Source organism: Ranitomeya imitator, chromosome 1 (assembly GCF_032444005.1).
Source record: "Ranitomeya imitator isolate aRanImi1 chromosome 1, aRanImi1.pri, whole genome shotgun sequence".
In the NCBI taxonomy this organism is placed as follows: domain Eukaryota; kingdom Metazoa; phylum Chordata; class Amphibia; order Anura; family Dendrobatidae; genus Ranitomeya; species Ranitomeya imitator.
The window spans coordinates 610905318-610927130 of record NC_091282.1 but is presented as its reverse complement, the minus strand read 5'-3'; the positions used below and the strand labels follow the sequence as shown (position 1 = coordinate 610927130).

The 21813-nt window shown below is 46.1% G+C and overlaps 1 protein-coding gene across 5 annotated transcripts in view; it reads right to left on the bottom strand.

Moving 5' to 3' along the window:
* The window catches only part of LOC138681682 (farnesyl pyrophosphate synthase-like), a 114422-nt gene that overhangs the window by 52998 nt on the left and 39611 nt on the right, over nt 1-21813 (bottom strand). The window lies entirely within an intron of this gene.

Here is a 21813-nt window from a genome sequence, read left to right as displayed (position 1 = left end):
CTACTCCCCTGCAGTCAGGGCCCGGCGCCTGCTCCATACTCCCCGCAGTCAGTGCCCGGCGCCCGCTCCATACTCCCCGCAGTCAGTGCCCGGTGCCAGCTCCATACTCCCCGCAGTCAGCGCCCGCTCCATACTCCCCTCCGGTCACCGCTCACACACGGTTAATGACTGCGGTAACGGACCGCATTATGCCGCGGGTAACTCACTCCGTTACCGCCGCTATTAACCCTGTGTGACCAAGTTTTTACTATTGATGCTGCCTATGCAGCATCAATAGTAAAAAGATCTAATGTTAAAAATAATAAAAAAACAAAAAACCTTCGGTAGTCCAACGATGCGCTCGCGCCTGCCGCCAGCTTCCGGTCCCAGAGATGCATTGCGAAATTACCCAGAAGACTTAGCGGTCTCGCGAGACCACTAAGTGATCTGGGTAATTTCGCAATGCATCCTGGGAACGCAAGATGGCAGCAACCGCGCGCATCGGCAGAGGTTCACTGCATCTAAGCTGGATCCCGCCGGGTGAGTATATAACTATTTTTTATTTTAATTATTTTTTTTAAACAGGGATATGGTACCCACACTGCTAAATACTACGTGGGCTGTGTTAGATACCGCGTGGCTGCTATAGACTACTTTGCCAGTGTTAGATACTATGTGGGCTGTATTCTATATTACGTGGCCAGTGTTATATACTGCGTGGGCGGCGTTATATACTACATGGCTGCTATATACTACGTGAGCAGTGTTATATACTACGTGGCTGTGTTCTATACTGCGTGCTATATACTACGTGGCCACTGTTAGATACTATGTGGGCTGTGCTATATATTACGTGGGCTGTGTTATATATTACCACATGGCACATAATATATAGCACAGGCCACATAGTATATAAGAGTACTACGTGGCCTGTGGTATATACCATGTTCTATACTGCGTGCTATATACTACGTGGCCACTGTTAGATACTATGTGGGCTGTGCTATATATTATGTGGGCTGTGTTATATATTACCACATGGCACATAATATATAGCACAGGCCACATAGTATATAAGAGTACTACGTGGCCTGTGGTATATACCATGTGGCTGCTACATACATACATATTCTCGAATACCCGATGCGTTAATATAGGCCACGTAGTATATAACACGGCCCACGTAGTATATAACACAGCCCACACAGTATATAGCAGCCACGGGTACCGGGGAGAAGGAGCAGGGTCCCCCAGACAGTGCGTGTACCGGCCCGGGTGAGCGAGGGAGGCAGTGAGGAAGCCAGGGACCGGGAGAGGGCAAAGAGAGGAGGGCAAAGGGCGCTGCGAGGATGCCGGCCTGTGACCACCTATTGTGTACAGGCACCCGGAGTCCTGCATGTGCGGAGAGCTGGGGCGCCGGGGAGAAGGAGCAGGGTCCCCCGGGAGAGGGAGCAGAGGCGCCCGAGTGACAAGCAGGGGCACCAGGAACAGGGAGCAGAGCTGCGGCTACGCCAAGTATGTGCAAACCTCCAACATCCTGCACCCCGAACCTCTGACATCCTGCGCCCCCGACCCCCGACAGGCGCAGTCCTCCAGCGAATTTGACACGGGATTTGAGCCACGCTTCGCTGATTGGTCGCAGCCAGCCGGCTGCGACCAATCAGCGATATTGGTGCGGGATTTAAACACCACTCACAGCGCAACATACATACATATTCTAGAATACCCGATGCGTTAGAATTGGGCCACCATCTAGTGTTAAATAAAGGTGTGTCCACTAACTAGCATCATGGGTGTCTACAATCTTGGAATCAGTGAGTGGGCTTGTATATAGAGCTACAGAAACTCACTGTGCTGTTTAATGACATGGTGTGTATCACACTCAACATGGACCCGAGAAAGCGAAGGAAAGATGTCTCAGAAGATTAGAAAGAAAATTATAGACATACGGTACTTGTTAAAGGTAAAAGTTATAAGACCATCTCCAAGCAGCTTGATGTTCCTGTGACTACAGTTGCACATATAATTCAGAAATTTAAGATCCATGGGACTGTAGCCAACCTCCCTGGATGAGGCCGCAGGAGGAAAATTCATCCGCACATTCCTAAACCAAGAATCTGCAAAGACCCTAGTCCATGCCCTCATCATCTCCCGCCTTGACTACTGTAACCTCCTGCTCTGTGGCCTCCCCTCTAACACTCTTGCACCCCTCCAATCTATTCTAAACTCTGCTGCCCGACTAATCCACCTGTCCCCCCGCTATTCCCCGGCCTCTCCCCTCTGTCAATCCCTGCACTGGCTCCCCATCACCCAGAGACTCCAGTACAAAAGCCTAACCATGACATACAAAGCCATCCACAACCTGTCTCCTCCATACATCTGTGACCTCGTCTCCCGGTACTTTCCTGCACGCAACCTCCGATCCTCACAAGATCTCCTTCTCTACGCCCCTATTATCTCCTCTTCCCACAATCGCATACAAGATTTCTCTCGTGCATCCCCCCTACTCTGGAATTCTCTACCACAACATATCAGACTCTCGCCTACCATCGAAACCTTCAAAAAGAACCTGAAGACCCACCTCTTCCGACAAGCCTACAACCTGCAGTATCCACCGATTGACCAAACCGCTGCACAGCCAGCTCTACCCTCACCTACTGTATCCTCACCCATCCCTTGTAGATTGTGAGCCCTCGCGGGCAGGGTCCTCTCTCCTCCTGTACCAGTTGTGACTTGTATTGTTCAAGATTATTGTACTTGTTTTATTATGTATACCCCTCCTCACATGTAAAGCGCCATGGAATAAATGGCGCTATAATAATAAATAATAATAATAATAATGACAAATCAAAGAGACGGATACGAATGGTAACAAAAGAGCCAAGAAAAACTTCTAAACAGATTAAAGGGGAACTTCAAGCTCAAGGAAAATCAGTGTCAGATCGCACCATCCGTCGTTTTCCTAGCTAAAAGTGGACTACATGGGAGACGACCAAGGAGGACACCATTGCTGAAAAAAAAATCATACAAAAATACAGACTGGAATTTGCCAAGCTTCATGTTGACAAGCCACAAAGCTTCTGGGAGAATGTCCTATGGACAGATGAGACAAAAATGGAACATTTTGGCAAGGCACATCAGCTCTATGTTCACAGACAGAAAAATGAAGCATATCAAGAAAAGAACACTGTCCCTACTGTGAAACATGGAGGAGGCTTTGCTATGTTCTGGGGCTGCTTTGTTGCATCTGGCACAGGGTGTCTAGAATCTGTGCAGGGTACAATGAAGTCTCAAGACTATCAAGGGATTCCAGAGAGAAATGTGCTGCCCAGAGTCAGAAGGCTTGGTCTCAGTCGCAGGTCATGGGTCTTGCAACAGGATAATGACCCAAAACACACAGCTAAAAACACCCAAGAATGGCTAAGAGGAAAACAATGACCTATTCTGAAGTGGCCTTCTATGAGCCCTGACCTAAATCCTATTGAGCATCTTTGGAAAAAGCTGAAACAAGCCGTCTGGAAAAGGCAATACCTGTCGAGAGGTGCAGAAGTCTTATTGACAGTTAAAGGAATTGTTTGATTGCAGCGATTGCCTCAAAAGGTTGTGCAACAAAATATTAAGTTAAGGGTACCATTATTTCTGTTCAGGCCTATTTCATGAGTTTTTTTTTTTTTTTAATTCTGTGGAAGCATGGTTGAAATGCAATGTCTGACTTTCATTTGTTAATTTTCATCGATTTTTAATTTTTTATTACTTTTGTCAGATTCAAGTTATTTCTGTGACTATTGTGGGTTTTTCTGTCGCTAAACGAGGGGTACCAACAATTTTGACCACATGTGTAGCTGCGGGGGAAGGGTTATATAAAAGGAAGGGTAGCATATGGTGGGCCTTCTCTTTGTTGCTGACCATCAGGACTGTGAATTATGGACTCATTGTTGGACAGTGTTAAGGTCGCTGCTTTGGCCTGTGGTCCTGAATGGATGCAATCGCAACTGGAAGAATTGTTAAGAAAAGCCAGAGACTCACCAACTGGCTCTTCTGACCAGCAACACGCTAGAAGGTCAAGACCTCTTGAACGCATTACCCCTGAGGACCCCAAGTAGGCATGAGGACAGATCACGAGTCCATCAGTAACCCCTCTAAAACAGGCAAAGCGTAGCAATGTATCTGACCCGGCATATCGACTAGGAAGAACAACGCATCGACAAATAATCAAGGTACACAGAAAAGCTGCTACACCTTCCGTATCAAGAAGAGTGGATACTTCACGGCGACTTAAAATATGCACCTCCAATGATGAGGTGACGGTCAAGGAGGCAGCCCAACAAGAGAACTTACTAAGCATAGAACCAACAAAGCCCATTCTGTACATTTCGGTAGACCTGCCAACAGGGGACTGCACAAAATTGGATCCTGTTTCAGGCAAACTTAGGGGCAGACTTGGGAACCCACGACTACGGTGCACAGATTAGACGTCTGCCAAAGGTAAGGGGACTATTTTGTCTGCTAGAACGTTCGCCACTCTGGAAGCTAATCCGGTAGGAGTGGTAGGCCCTCGTCGTCGATCATCAGAACTTTTCATACCTATACATGTGGCCAACCCAACGGAAGTGACCCTAGTGGGGGGGGGGGGGACTCAATATATTTTACGTCCATTTCCTAACATGTATCACACTAGCACCATAGCAAAGAAAGCAAAGAAGGAACTTCGTCGCAAGTCAAAAGTGCAGTCAACTAAGAAAAAGTTGTCTCAGTCGGCTCATATTTCGAGCAGGGCTTGCAGTCTGCAACAACGGCTCTCAATTGAGGTGCCAGAAACTCAAGGTAATGAAGACTGATGATTATACAGGAGACCCACCTAAAGACCCCCCCAAAAAGAACCTGAGGACATCACCAATACTGCTATTACACTTAATCACCACAGAGCACAGCATTCCCATCCAGGAAAGGCTGCCACATCATTATCTATTACACCAGGAACGGTGTCCACAGCGGCCGGTCCAACTCTGGCACAGCCTAGTGAGAACTCTATGTTGTCTTGTCATGTGCCTAATTTAACATCTCCTGTAATGGGTTCAGTTACGGGTACCAGCAGTTCGGATTGGGATATTAGTCAGGTTGTACAGCAGTTGGTTGCGGGTGTTAGGGACACTTTAGGTCACCCAGTAAAGCCATTGCCAGTGACCTCCTCCCCTATTGCTGCCTGGTGTGGGACATGCTTAGAGACATTAACCCATTCATGACCCAGCCTATTTTGACCTTAATGACCTGGTCATTTTTTGCAATTCTGACCAGTGTCCCTTTATGAGGTAATAACTCAGGAACGCTTCAACGGATCGTAGCGGTTCTGAGATTCTTTTTTTGTGATATATTGGGCTTCATGTTAGTGATAAATTTAGGTCCATATTTTTTGTGTTTATTTGTGAAAAAAAATGGAAATTTGGCAAAAATTTTGAAAATTTTGCAATTTTCAAATTTTGAATTTTTATTCTGTTAAACCAGAGAGTTATGTGACACAAAATAGTTAATAAATAGCATTTCCCACATGTATACTTTACATCAGCATAATTTTGGAAACCAAATTTTTTTTCCTAGGAAGTTATAAGGGTTAAAATTTGACCAGCGATTTCTCATTTTTACAACAAAATTTACAGAACCATTTTCTTTAGGGACCACCTCACATCTGAAGTCAGTTTGAGGGGTCTATATGGCTGAAAATACCCAAAAGTGACACAATTCTAAAAACTGCACCCCTCAAGGTACTCAAAACCACATTCAAGAAGTTTATTAACCCTTCAGGTGCTTCACAGCAGCAGAAGCAACATGGAAGGAAAAAAATGAACATTTAACTTTTTAGTCACAAAAATGATCTTTTAGCAACAATTTTTTTTATTTTCCCAAGGGTAAAAGGAGAAACTGAAAGTTATTGTACAATTTGTCCTGAGTACGCCGATACCCCATATGTGAGGGGGAATCAGTGTTTGGGCGCACGACAGGGCTCGGAAGGGAAGAAGCGCCATTTAACTTTTTGAATGAAAAATTGGCTCCAATCTTTAACGGACACTGAAAATGTAGGCCCCTTAAAAAATAGTGAGGAAAGAATGGTTGTAGATGACGAGGAAAAAGCTAACATATTAAACACCTTCTTCTCCACGGTATTCACGGTGGAAAATGAAATGCTAGGTGAAATCCCAAGAAACAATGAAAACCCTATATTAAGGGTCACCAATCTAACCCAAGAAGAGGTGCGAAACCGGCTAAATAAGATTAAAATAGATAAATCTCCGGGTCCGGATGGCATACACCCACGAGTACTAAGAGAACTAAGTAATGTAATAGATAAACCATTATTTCTTATTTTTAGGGACTCTATAGAGACAGGGTCTGTTCCGCAGGATTGGCGCATAGCAAATGTGGTGCCAATATTCAAAAAGGGCTCTAAAAGTGAACCTGGAAATTATAGGCCAGTAAGTCTAACCTCTATTGTTGGTAAAATATTTGAAGGGTTTCTGAGGGATGTTATTCTGGATTATCTCAATGAGAATAACTGTTTAACTCCATATCAGCATGGGTTTATGAGAAATCGCTCCTGTCAAACCAATCTAATCAGTTTTTATGAAGAGGTAAGCTATAGACTGGACCACGGTGAGTCATTGGACGTGGTATATCTCGATTTTTCCAAAGCGTTTGATACCGTGCCGCACAAGAGGTTTGGTACACAAAATGAGAATGCTTGGTCTGGGGGAAAATGTGTGTAAATGGGTTAGTAACTGGCTTAGTGATAGAAAGCAGAGGGTGGTTATAAATGGTATAGTCTCTAACTGGGTCGCTGTGACCAGTGGGGTACCGCAGGGGTCAGTATTGGGACCTGTTCTCTTCAACATATTCATTAATGATCTGGTAGAAGGTTTACACAGTAAAATATCGATATTTGCAGATGATACAAAACTATGTAAAGCATTTAATACAAGAGAAGATAGTATTCTGCTACAGATGGATCTGGATAAGTTGGAAACTTGGGCTGAAAGGTGGCAGATGAGGTTTAACAATGATAAATGTAAGGTTATACACATGGGAAGAGGGAATCAATATCACCATTACACACTGAACGGGAAACCACTGGGTAAATCTGACATGGAGAAGGACTTGGGGATCCTAGTTAATGATAAACTTACCTGGAGCAGCCAGTGCCAGGCAGCAGCTGCCAAGGCAAACAGGATCATGGGGTGCATTAAAAGAGGTCTGGATACACATGATGAGAGCATTATACTGCCTCTGTACAAATCCCTAGTTAGACCGCACATGGAGTACTGTGTCCAGTTTTGGGCACCGGTGCTCAGGAAGGATATAATGGAACTAGAGAGAGTACAAAGGAGGGCAACAAAATTGATAAAGGGGATGGGAGAACTACAATACCCAGATAGATTAGCGAAATTAGGATTATTTAGTCTAGAAAAAAGACGACTGAGGGGCGATCTAATAACCATGTATAAGTATATAAGGGGACAATACAAATATCTCGCTGAGGATCTGTTTATACCAAGGAAGGTGACGGGCACAAGGGGGCATTCTTTGCGTCTGGAGGAGAGAAGGTTTTTCCACCAACATAGAAGAGGATTCTTTACTGTTAGGGCAGTGAGAATCTGGAATTGCTTGCCTGAGGAGGTGGTGATGGCGAACTCAGTCGAGGGGTTCAAGAGAGGCCTGGATGTCTTCCTGGAGCAGAACAATATTGTATCATACAATTATTAGGTTCTGTAGAAGGACGTAGATCTGGGGATTTATTATGATGGAATATAGGCTGAACTGGATGGACAAATGTCTTTTTTCGGCCTTACTAACTATGTTACTATGTTACTATGTTACTATGACACCATGTCCGTTTGGAGAACCCCTGTGTGCCTAAAGATTGGAGCTCCCCCACAAGTGACCCTACTTTAGAAATTAGACCCCCCCAAGGAACTTATCTACAGGTCCTTCTAAAAAAATTAGCATATAGTGTTAAATTTCATTATTTACCATAATGTAATGATTACAATTAAACTTTCATATATTATAGATTCATTATCCACCAACTGAAATTTGTAAGGTCTTTTATTGTTTTAATACTGATGATTTTGGCATACAACTCCTGATAACCCAAAAAACCTGTCTCAATAAATTAGCATATTTCACCCATCCAATCAAATAAAAGTGTTTTTAATAACAAACAAACCAACAAATAATAATGTTCAGTTATGCACTCAATACTTGGTCGGGAATCCTTTGGCAGAAATGACTGCTTCAATGCGGCGTGGCATGGAGGCAATCAGCCTGTGACACTGCTGAGATGTTATGGAGGCCCAGGATGCTTCAATAGCGGCCTTAAGCTCATCCAGAGTGTTGGGTCTTGCGTCTCTCAACTTTCTCTTCACAATATCCCACAGATTCTCTATGGGGTTCAGGTCAGGAGAGTTGGCAGGCCAATTGAGCACAGTAATACCATGGTCAGTAAACCATTTACCAGCGGTTTTGGCACTGTGAGCAGGTGCCAGGTCGTGCTGAAAAATGAAATCTTCATCTCCATAAAGCATTTCAGCCGATGGAAGCATGAAGTGCTCCAAAATCTCCTGATAGCTAGCTGCATTGACCCTGCCCTTGATGAAACACAGTGGACCAACACCAGCAGCTGACATGGCACCCCACACCATCACTGACTGTGGGTACTTGACACTGGACTTCAGGCATTTTGGCATTTCCTTCTCCCCAGTCTTCCTCCAGACTCTGGCACCTTGATTTCCGAATGACATGCAAAATTTGCTTTCATCAGAAAAAAGTACTTGGGACCACTTAGCAACAGTCCAGTGCTGCTTCTCTGTAGCTCAAAAGTGGCTTTACCTGGGGAATGCGGCACCTGTAGCCCATTTCCTGCACACGCCTGTGCACGGTGGCTCTGGATGTTTCCACACCAGACTCAGTCCACTGCTTCCTCAGGTTCCCCAAGGTCTGGAATCGGTCCTTCTCCACAATCTTCCTCAGGGTCCGGTCTCCTCTTCTCGTTGTACAGCGTTTTCTGCCACATTGTTTCCTTCCAACAGACTTACCATTGAGGTGCCTTGATACAGCACTCTGGGAACAGCCTATTTGTTGAGAAATTTCTTTCTGGGTCTTACCCTCTTGCTTGAGGGTGTCAATGATGGCCTTCTTGACATCTGTCAGGTCGCTAGTCGGGGGTTTTGAGTAATGAACCAGGCAGGGAGTTTATAAAAGCCTCAGGTATCTTTTGCATGTGTTTAGAGTTAATTAGTTGATTCAGAAGATTAGGGTAATAGGTCGTTTAGAGAACCTTTTCTTGATATGCTAATTTATTGAGACAGGTTTTTTGGGTTATCAGGAGTTGTATGCCAAAATCATCAGTATTAAAACAATAAAAGACCTGACAAATTTCAGTTGGTGGATAATGAATCTATAATATATGAAAGTTTAATTGTAATCATTACATTATGGTAAATAATGAAATTTAACACTATATGCTAATTTTTTGAGAAGGACCTGTATATGCATAGTGACCACTTTGAACCCCCAGGTGCTTCACCAATTGATCTGTAAAGATAAAAAAGTATTTGTTTTTTTTCACAAAAAAAATCTTTTAGTCTCAATTTTTTCATTTTCACATGGGCAACAGGATAAAATGGTTCCTAAAATTTGTTGGGCAATTTCTCCTGAGTACACCGATACCTCATATGTGGGCGTAAACCACTGTTTGGGCGCACGGCAGGGCTTGGAAGGGAAGGAGCGCCATTTGACTTTTTGAATTAAAAATTAGCTCCAATCGTTAGCGGACACCATGTCGCGTTTGGAGAGCCCCTGTGTGCCTAGACATTGGAGCTCCCCCACAAGTGACCACATTTTGGAAACTAGACCTCCCAAGGAACTAATCTAGATGTGCGTTAAGCACTTTGAACCCCCAAGTGCTTCACAGAAGTTTATAACGCAGAGCCGTGAAATAAAAAATAATTTTTCTTTCCTCAAAAATTATTCTTTAGCAAGCAATTTTTTTTTCACAAGGGTAACAGGAGAATTTGGACCCCAATAGTTGATGGCCAGTTTGTCCTGAGTATGCTGATACCCCATATGTGGGGGTAAACCACTATTTGGGCACACGTCGGGGCTCGGAAGGGAAGTAGTGACGTTTTGAAATGCAGACTTTGATGGAATGGTCTGATGTACCTAAACCAGAGGTATATCTAGCGTTTCTGGCACCCGGGGCAAGAATTCATTTTGGCGCCCCCCCCCCCCCCCTCCAAGGGCATATGCCCCCCGTCAGCCCCATCATTGCCCTCTCCTCCCCCCCCTCCACACACACCATTCACTTCTCTGCACATTCCCCTGCAGCGCGATACACACACACAGACACACACACATTACTGAGACACACACATACGCACACGCTCACATACACACACACACTCACACATTCACACACACACATACATTCACACACATTCACACACACACATACATTCACACACACATTCACACACATACACACTCACATTCACACACATACACACATACACACACTCCTCTCACCTCTCCTCGCGCTCTGCGCAGCAGCTCCATCGCCTTCCTCTGACACAGCCGGCCGCTGAATGATGACGTCATCCAGCGGCGCGTCTGTGTGAGAGGAAGCAGGAAGAAGACAGATCGTGCGGCTGGGCAGTGGAGCTGCAGGGATTTCTCCCTGCCCACCGCAGCCACTCTGCAGGGGCTCCCCTCCCCCTCTGCACACACTGGGAGCCGGCACTCTGCAGCTTCTCTGTGCCGGCTGTCAGCTTGACAGTCGGCACAGAGAACAGCTGAATCCCAGTGCGGGGGGCGGCAGAATGCAGCCGCTGGGGGAGACACTGCGGACCGCCGAATTATTAGGCGGCCCGACTGCACCCCCCTGCCGGCTGCGCCCGGGGCAAATGCCCCGGCTGCCCCCCCCCCTAGATACGCCACTGACCTAAACAGTAGAAACCCCCACAAATGACCCCATTTTGGAAACTAGACCCCCCAAGAAACTTATCTAGATGTGTCGTGAGCACTTTAAACCCCCCAAGTGCTTCACAGAAATTTATAACACAGAGCCGTTTCCCACAAAAATAAGTTTTTAGCCCCCATTTTTTATTTTCCCAAGGGTAACAGGAGAAATTAGATCCCCAAAGTTGTTGTGGAATTTTTCCTGAGTACGCTTATGCCCCATATGTTTGGGTAAACCATTGTTTGAGCGCACGTCGGGGCTCGGAATCGAGGGAGCACCATATGACTTTTTTAACGCAAGATTGTCTGGAATCAATCGTGGCGCTATGTCGCGTTTGGAGACCCCTGATGTACCTAAACAGTGGAAACCCCTCAATTCTAACTCCAACACTAACCCCAACACACCCCTAACCCTAATCCCAACTCTAGCCATAACCTTAATCACAACCCTAACCCCAACACACCCCTAATCACAACCCTAACCCCAATACACCCCTAACCCAAATCCCAACCCTAACCCTAACCTCAACCCTAACCACAAGCCTAACACTAACCCCAACACACCCCTAACCCTAATTTTAACCCTATGTCCAACTCTAACCCTAATTCCACCCCTAACCCTAAGGCTATGTGCCCAAATTGCAGATTCGTGTGAGGATTTTTCTGCACCATTTTTGAAGAATTTCACCTGCGGATTCCTATTGAGCAGGTGTAAAACGCTGCGGAATCCGCATAAAGAATCGACATGCTGCAGAAAATACAACGCGTTTACGCGCGGTATTTTCTGCACCATGGGCACAGCGGATTTGGTTTTCCATAGGTTTACATGGTATTGTAAACCTGATGGAAAACTCCTACGAATTCGCAGCAGCCAATCCGCTGCGGATCCGCAGCCAAATCTGCACCGTGTGCACATAGCCTAATTCTAACCCTAACCGCAACCCTAACCCTAATTGCAACCCTAACGCTAATTCTAACGCTAATTGCAACCCAAACCCTAATTGCAACCCTAAACCTAATTCTAACCCTAATTGCAACCCTATTTGCAACCCTAACCCTAGTGGAAAAATAAAAATAGATATATTTTCTTTATTTTATTATGTTCCCTACCTATGGGGGTGATAAAGGTGGGGACCTATAACAGTGATCAAAATGTACCTGGAATGAATCTGCTGGCCGATTCGGCGGGCACACTGCGCTCGCCATTTTGGAAGATGGCGGCACCCATGGAGAAGACGGACGGACACCGGGAGGGAACCCAGAGCTCGATAAGTATGCACGGGTGGGATTGGACTACGGGGGGGCGGGGAGGGGGGGTCAGGGAGGAGCTTGAGGGTGGTGAGATCGGACTGCGGGAGGAGCGGACAGGGGGGGAGCGGAGGACAGCAGAGGACAGGACAGAGGGGAGGAGATCGGTGGCGGTGGCTGATCGCGGTCTCCAGCCATGGCCGATGATATTGCAGCATCGGCCATGGCTGTATTGTAATATTTCACCAGTTTTCATTGGTGAAATATTACGATTGCTCTGATTGAAAGTGAAACGTTACTTTCAACAGCCAATCAAAGCGATCGTAGCCACAAGGGGGGGGGGGGGGGGGGGAGTGAAGCCACCCCCCCTGGGCTCAAGTACCACTCCCCCTGTCCCTGCAGGTCAGGTGAAATTTGAGTTAACCCTTTCTCCCGATCTGCAGGAACATGGTTGGCCTGACCACGACCGCTTATGAGATGTTATCCAAATAATGAAAAAGGTATAACTCTGGTCCCCATAAAAGTACCAAAGCGGTGAGGGCACTTAAGCAGGTACAAGTAGCCAGACTGAGGTGCATCAAGAGGTTACCGAAGGGAGTCCACAGGGGGATAAAGGCCCCACGCGTATCGACGCTGCTAGAGCGTCTTCATCAGGGGAGGGTTTTTCGTTATTTGGATAACATCTCATAAGCGGTCGTGGTCAGGCCAACCACTTGGTGATGTATTGCATAGGGTATCAGTATTGAGGCAGGTTGTGGACACATTATATGCTTTAGAAATATTGCTTACTTATGTATCATTAAGATTCTGTCTATGCCTGCATGTTGGAAGGGATTATCAGACACATTTGGACCTGTGGCATATGGGTGAGGTCAGCTGGCAGTACGGGTTATTGGTTATTTTTGTTAAAATTATTTCGCTCTGTGTAATTTGCTGTGTAGTAAACGTTATTTATATTGTTGTGCATGTTTTGTTTACATCACCATATATTATTACCATGTTGGTCCGCCCTTTCATCTGTGTATGTTCTGGGGGATTCAGGTTGGTCCATCTAGCTTTTAAATGTTTTTAATTGTATGTCCTTTTTGTTGCTCCTTTTTGTAGTGACTTGTTAATAAAATATATCATGTTTGGCTGATCCCACTATAGTGTGCATATCTTTTCCTCTTTCTTTGTTATCAGTTCAACATCAGTAACCGGATTGTCGGCAGCAAACAAAAAAGGTTGCTGCTGGCAGTTCAATGATAGACATTGCAAGTTTGGAGATGCATGCAAGTACAGACATGTCTGCACACTCAGCGGAGGAAATCACAGCTCTGCAAGATGCTTCAAACACAATAAGATTACTAATGCTGAGATTATCCAAAAAGGGGGCAACACCAGTGAAGTTCCTAGAGATGGCGGGGTTGGTTTTTAAGCAGATACCTAGATAGGGAAGCCGCACAAACGTTGTGGGAGTGTTCCCTGCTGTTCTGTTCGTTTCCACTATACACTTGTACTGCTCCGGTCATTTTTGACCGGACCTATTAAAATGCTGTTTTAGCAACTTAAATTTTTTTTTTTGCATACCTGTTGCATTATTATGCTGTATGTGAACATGGTTGGTCATTATAAAAAAAAAAATACGTAAAAAACTGAATTTTTTTATTTACAGTTATATGAAAAAGTTTGGGCACCCCTATTAATCTTAAGCTTAATGTTTTATAAAAATTGTTTGGTTTTTTTGCAACAGCTATTTCAGTTTCATATATCTAATAACTGTTGGACACAGTAATGTTTCTGCCTTGAAATGAGGTTTATTGTACTAACAGAAAATGTGCAATCTGCATTCAAACAAAATTTGACAGGTGCATAAGTATGGGCACCCCACCAGAAAAGTGACATTAATATTTATAGATCCTCCTTTTGCAAAAATAACAACCTCTAGTCGCTTCCTGTAGCTTGTAATGAGTTCCTGGATCCTGGATGAAGATATTTTTGACCATTCCTCTTTACAAAACGATTCCAGTTCAGTTAAGTTTGATGGTCGCCGAGCATGGACAGCCCTCTTCAAATGATCCCACAGATGTTCAATGATATTCAGGTCTGGGGACTGGGATGGCCATTCCAGAACAGTGTAATTGTTCCTCTGCATGAATGCCTGAGTAGATTTGGAGCGGTGTTTTGGATCATTGTCTTGCTGAAAGATCCATCCCCTGCGTAACTTCAACTTTGTCACTGATTCATGAACATTATTGTCAAGAATCTGCTGATACTGAGAGGAATCCATGCGTCCCTCAACTTTAACAAGATTCCCGGTGCCGGCATTGGCCACACAGCCCCAAAGCATGATGGAACCTCCACCAAATTTTACTGTGGGTAGCAAGTGTTTTTCTTGGAATGCTGTGTTTTTTGGCTGCCATGCAGAACGCCTTTTTGTATGACCAAACAACTCAATCTTGGTTTCATCAGTCCACAGGACCTTCTTCCAAAAAGAAATTGGATTCTCCAAATGTGCTTTTGCATACCTCAGTCGACTCTGTTTGTGGCGTGCTTGCAGAAACGGCTTCTTTCGCATCACTCTCCCATACAGCTTCTCCTTGTGCAAAGTGCGTTGTATAGTTGACCGATGCACAGTGACACCATCTGCAGCAAGTTGATGCTGCAGCTCTCTGGAGGTGGTCTGAGGATTGTCCTTGACTGATCTCACCATTCTTCTTCTCTGCCTTTCTGATGTTTTTCTTGGCCTGCCACTTCTGGCCTTAACTATGTTACTATGAACTCAGTCGAGGGGTTCAAGAGAGGCCTGGATGTCTTCCTGGAGCAGAACAATATTGTATCATACAATTAGGTTCTGTAGAAGGACGTAGATCTGGGGATTTATTATGATGGAATATAGGCTGAACTGGATGGACAAATGTCTTTTTTCGGCCTTACTAACTATGTTACTATGTTACTATGAACAAGAACTGTACCTGTGTTCTTCCATTTCCTTACTATGTTCCTCACAGTGGAAATTGACAGGTTAAATCTCTGAGACAGCTTTTTGTATCCTTCCCCTGAACAACTATGTTGAATAATCTTTGTTTTCAGATCATTAGACAGTTGTTTTGAGGAGCCCATGATGCCACTCTTCAGAGGAGATTCAAACAGGAGAACAACTTGCAAGTGGCCACTTTAAGTAGCTTTTCTCATGATTGCATTCACCTGGCTATGAAGTTCAAAGCTCAATGAGGTTAGAAAACCAAAAAAAAAGTGCTTCAGTAAGTCAGTAAAAAGTAGGTAGGAGTATTTAAAACAAGAAAATGATAAGGGTGCCCATACTTATGCACCTGTCAAATTTTGTTTGAATGCAGATTGCACATTTTCTGTTAGTACAATAAACCTCATTTCAAGGCAGAAACATTACTGTGTCCAACAGTTATTAGATATATGAAACTGAAGTAGCTGTTGCAAAAAAACCTATTTTTATAAAACATTAAGCTTAAGATTAATAGGGGTGCCCAAACTTTTTCATATAACTGTATATAGGGCAGTACACTGTATATAGGGCACCCTGCACTGTATAGGTTTTGCAGTGTATATATAGGGCAGTGCATTGTATATAGGGCACCCTGCACTGTAACCATCCTGCAGTGTATATATAGGGCAATACACTGTATATATAGGGCACCCTGCACTGTATATATAGGGCAATACACTGTATATATAGGGCAGTACACTGTATATAGGGCACCCTGCACTGTTTATATAGGGCAGTACACTGTATATAGGGCACCCTGCTGCAGTGTATATATGGGGCAGTACACTGTATATAAGGCACCCTGCACTGAATATATAGGCCAGTACACTGTATATAGGGCACCCTGCTGCACTATATATAGGGCAGTACACTATATATATATATATATATATATATATATATATATATATAGCAGTACACTGTACGTAGGGCACCCTGCACTGTATATAAAGGGCAGTACACTGTATATAGGGCACCCTGCTGCACTGTATATATAGGGCAGTGCACTGTGTAATATATATATATATATATATATATATATATATATATATATATATATATACATATATATACATATACACACACACATACACACACACAATACACTGTATATAGGGCACCCTGCACTGTATATATAGGGCAGTACACTGCATATAGGGCACCCTGCACTGTATATATAAGGCAGTGCACTGTACATAGAAATCTTGATTGTTTGTTTCTGACCAAATACTTATTTTCCACCATAATATGCAAAAAAAATGATAAAAAAACAGACAATGTGATTTTCTGGATTTTTTTTTCTCAGTTTGTCTCCCATAGTTGAGGTCTACCTATGATGTAAATTACAGACGCCTCTCATCTTTTTAAGTGGTGGAACTTGCACTATTGCTGACTGACTAAATACTTTTTTGCCCCACTGTATATATACTAGATTGTGGCCCGATTCTAACGCATCGGGTATTCTAGAATATGCATGTCCCCGTAGTATAGGGACAATGATGATTCCAGAATTTGCGGCAGACTGTGCCCGCCGCTGATTGGTCGAGGCAACCTTTATGACATCATCGTTGCCATGGCAACCATTATGACATCTACGTCGATACTGTGCCCGTCGCTGAATCAGAGACGCGGGATGTCTACGTCCTTTATGACATCATCGTCTCTGTGCCCGTCGCTGATTGGTCGAGGCCGCCAGGCACCCTGCACTGTATATATAGGGCACCCTGCATTGTATATATAGGGCACCCTGCACTGTATATATAGGGCAGTACACTGTATATTGGGCACCCTGCACTGTATATATAGGGCAATACACTGTATATATAGGGCACCCTGCACTGTATATAAAGGGCAATACACTGTATATATAGGGCACCCTGCACTGTATATATAGGGCAATACACTGTATATATAGGTCAATACACTGTATATATAGGTCAATACACTGTATATATAGGGCAATACACTGTATATATAGGGCACCATGCACTGTATATATAGGGCAGTACACTGTATATATAGGGCACCATGCACTGTATATATAGGGCAGTACACTGTATACAGGGCAGTACACTGTATATAGGGCACCGTGCTGCACTGTATTGTCAGGAATCCCGACCGCTGCCACCAATTCATCACGATTCACACCGTGACCGTCACCTCTACATCACGGATAGGGGTGACTTTGGGCCAACAGACGGCTATCACATGTGCAGGGGGGCTTATCTTAGTTATCCCTCCACTGCTAACAATGTGATGAAAAAACACACACAAGGCTATTGACCTCTTAGTTTACAGCAGGGGCTTATTGTAGGTATCCCACTGCTTTTCAATATACCACGAACTGCAAGGATTTATGTATATCCCGCTTACAGTTCCACTTCACACTTGCAGCTCTCTGGCGCCCCCCTTACTCTCAGGTCAGATTAGGTACTGCACCCTGGGTAATTAGTCGCCAGACAGGCTGCCTGCTATGTACTGGCTATTGGGCACGCTGCAACAACGCGATAAACTACTCCCACTCAGGCAGGAACAATAATTATCAACGCCGCAGTCGCTACAACATAACCCCAAAAGTCTGCACACGGTATCACTGCCACCAGCTTCGATTAAACGGGTCTGAAGCTAACCCAACACAGTAGCGTAATTCTCTTAAGGAGACTTAGGGTACGTTTAGAGCATGGAGAATGAACTAATATTAAATATTATATCCCATAAAAATTAGGCAGTGCTTTATCAAAAATATTTTATAAAGATGTTACAAATGAGACAATTGCAAATATGTACAAGGGTAATTATGAAATAAACAGGGATTAAATGAGAAAAGGTAACACTCACATGTTCAAAGCATGGCAGGCAACCATACGTCCCAGCTCATTGGACGTGCGCAGGGCTTTCCAGAAGAAGAAGCAAGCAAGAAAGATGACTGAGCTGGGGATCTTGGCAGACAGTTATAGCTTCAGCCTGTGACATCCCAGAAAGGGGTTGGATCACCTCGTTCATGTCAGAATGTCAGAGTCATAACAAACCCATCATTCATCTCGGATCAACGTGAGCATTCTAATGACGTCAAATATGTCCTATCTGGGATACATATTTACAGAGAAATCCCTATTTCTTTACCAGATGGAGTTAGAAGCCCGTGGTTCGAGGGATGGGTAGGTCCACCGAGTGAGAATACGAATATATATTTTCGTGTTCTTAACGTAAACATTGTGCATAATATCTTACAAAAACCAAACAAAGAATCTTTCATGGATCCTAGAAGTTTCTAGTTCACTTATAGCTGGACAAGAGCTTGCACGGCAGGAAATGCCGGTCGTAAATACCTTTGGCGAGGGGTGATGGGGGTTTTGGGAGTTGAAAGTCAGGAATTTGAAGCTACAAACTGTTGCAGCATCACTCCAAGAAGGAGGCTTAGCCCACGCAGGCTAGCAAGAGAACTAACTTATGATATACATTTTCCTCACACCTCCCCCTTCAGGTGCGCTAGGGAGGTAGAACCCCACGGTATGCCTCCATGGGCACCTCAGTAGGTTCACCCTGGCGGGACAGTCCATCTGCATTCCCATGCTCTTTGCCCGCTTTGTGTTCAATGGTGAAGTCAAACTGCTGAAGGGCAAGGCTCCAGCGTAGCAACCTGCCGTTGGTTCCACACATGGCGTTTAGCCGGCACAGAGGGTCGTGGTCGGTCACCACAGTGAAGGGGCGACCGTACAAGTAGGGCTGCAAGCGCTGCAGGACCCAGACTATGGCCAGGCACTCCTTCTCGATGGTGGAGTAGGCCACTTCCCTCAGCAAGTTTCCGGCTCAGGTATAACACGGGGTGCTCTTGGTCCTCCGAGTCAACCTGGCTGAGCACAGCACCAAGGCCAAACTCGCTGGCGTCGGTCTGCACCAAGAACGGTCAACTGCTTTCAACACAGGGGCGTTGCACAGTGTGGTTTTCAACGCCTGGAAGGCCCCCTCACAGCCATCTGTCCAGTTGACAATGTGGGGTAGCTTCTTCCTGGTGAGGTCCGTCAAAGGTTTTGCCAGGCTACTATAGTGTTGTACAAAGCGCCTATAGTACCCTGCAGTGCCCAAGAAGGACATCACCTGTTTCTTGGTCATGGGAGTGGGCCAGTTCACGATCGCGCCAACTTTCTCCGGCTCTGGCTTCAGGGTGTTCCCGCCTACCCAGTGCCCCAGGTAGTGAACCTCCCTCATGCCCATCTGGCACTTTCCGGGCTTGATAGTCAGTCCTGCTTGGTGAATTCGCCTGAGCACCTCCTCGAGATGCTGCAGGTGTTCCTTCCAGGAGGAACTGAAGATGGCAATGTCATCCAAGTACGCCACGGCGTACTTCTCCAGCCCCTGAAGCAGGAGGTTGACCATCCGCTGGAAAGTGGCAGGGGCATTTTTCATGCCGAAGGGCATGACCGTGGACTCGTACAGTCCAAAGGGTGTGATAAAGGCGGACTTCTCCTGCGCCTCGGGGCTCAGGGGAATCTGCCAGTATCCTCGACTCAGATCCATTATTGTTAGGTAATCTGCGCCAGCTAACTTATCCAGCAGCTCCTCGATGCGCGGCATTGGGTGCGCGTCAGAGGCTGTGATGGCGTTGAGCCCCCTGTAGTCCACGCAGAACCGGGTGGTCCGGTCTTTCTTTGGCACGAGAACTACAGGTGATGCCCACGCGCTCTAGGACCAACGAATCACCCCCAGCTGTAACATCTCATCGATCTCTTGGCGCATAATCTGCTGCACCTGGTCAGAGATTCGATAGGGTGTTCGCCGTAGTGGGGCGTGATTCCCGATGTCCACCTCGTGGACTGCCAACTCAGTCCTCCCAGATCGGTTGGAGAACACGACCCGGAAGGGTTCCAGTGTGGATTGCAACTGCAACCGCTGGTGTTCAGTTAACGAGGCGCTTACCTCCACGTCCTCGATGGACCCATTGGCCTTAGCTTGGGCCAGCATGTCCAGAAGGGTGTCTTCCTCACCATCTTCGGGCAAGCTGCAGACCCTTAGGACGAAAGGTTCACGTTCGTGATGAGCCTTCATTATCTTGACGTGAAAGGCCTTTCGCCTATCCCGAGCGTGGTCAAGCGTGACCACGTAAGTGACCGGGTTGAGCTGTTGGTGGACGACGTACGGGCCCTCCCAGGCTGCCTGAAGCTTATCCGTTGGTACGGGGACCAGCACCCACACCTTTTGACCCACGTGGTAGGTCCGCTCCCGGGCGTTCTGGTCATACCAGTGCTTCTGGTGAGCCTGAGCCTGCGTCATGTTGTCATGCACCAACTGCGTCAAGGTCTGCATCTTGTCACGGAAGCGCATGACATACTCCATTATGGACACTTCAGAAGGGTTCGGCTCCTCTTCACAGGATTCTCTTACCAACCCAAGGGGTCCCCGGACTCGCCTGCCTTACAGGAGCTCGAAGGGGAACCCCGTCGAGGCCTGCGGAACCTCTCGGTAAGCGAACAACAGGTGTGGGAGGTACCGCTCCCAGTCGCGCCCTTGAGTCTCAACCAGCATGCGTAGCATCTGTTTGAGGGTACCATTGAAGCGTTCACACAAGCCATTGGTCTGTGGGTGATACGCACTCGATACCAGGTGCTTCACCTGCATTCTCTTACAGAGAGCCTCCATTAGGCGAGACATAAATTGGGTCCCTTGATCAGTAAGCATTTCCGTGGGAAATCCTACACGTGAGAAGATAGCCAACAGGGCATCCGCCACCTTATCTGCCTTAGTTGACGACAGAGCTACTGCCTCTGGGTACCGGGTAGCGTAGTCTACCACAGTAAGGATGTATTGCTTTCCAGAGCTGCTGGGGACGGCCAGCGGGCCCACAATGTCCACCGCGATCCTCTGGAAAGGCTCCTCTATCACTGGCAACGGGATCAGGGGAGCCTTAAGTGCAGGCCCCGCCTTCCCCACTCTTTGACAGGTGACACAGGAGCGGCAGTAGTTTGACACATCTGTCCCCATCTTAGGCCAATAGAAGTGTTGAGATAGCCAGGCCTTAGTTTTGCTGATCCCCAAGTGTCCAGCTAGCGGGATCTCATGGGCAATCCACAACAACTCACCCCGGAATTGCTGCGGGACGACCAGCTGTCTTTCCCTCAACCACTCCTTTTGTGATTCTCCGGGTACTGTCTCCCGGTATAACCTTCCTCGTTCCCAGAACACCCTCTCCTTATCAGTCTCGGAGGTGGGCGTCTCGGCGAGTTGCCTCAAACTCTCTAGGCTCGCATCTGTGTGCAGAGCGGCCTGAAACTCCTGGCTAGGGGAAGCCAGCAGCGATGTCAGGGTCCCTTCCCCACGGGAACCCTCTTGGACCTGCTCTGGGTCCACCTCTGGTTCAGTCACAGTGGTGACTGAGGAGGGTCCGGAAGGCAGACAGTTATCTGTGTTCCGGGCACTCTGACTGCGGGTGACAGCAGCTACGTAGACTGTCCCCCCGGGGGTTTCTACAGACCCATCAGCCGGCGCTGCTATGGGCTCTACCTCCCCATCCACCCCCATTACCTCAGGAGCATTGCTACTTATGGGCCAGTTACCTTCCTCGGTGGCACTGGTCAATTTCATGG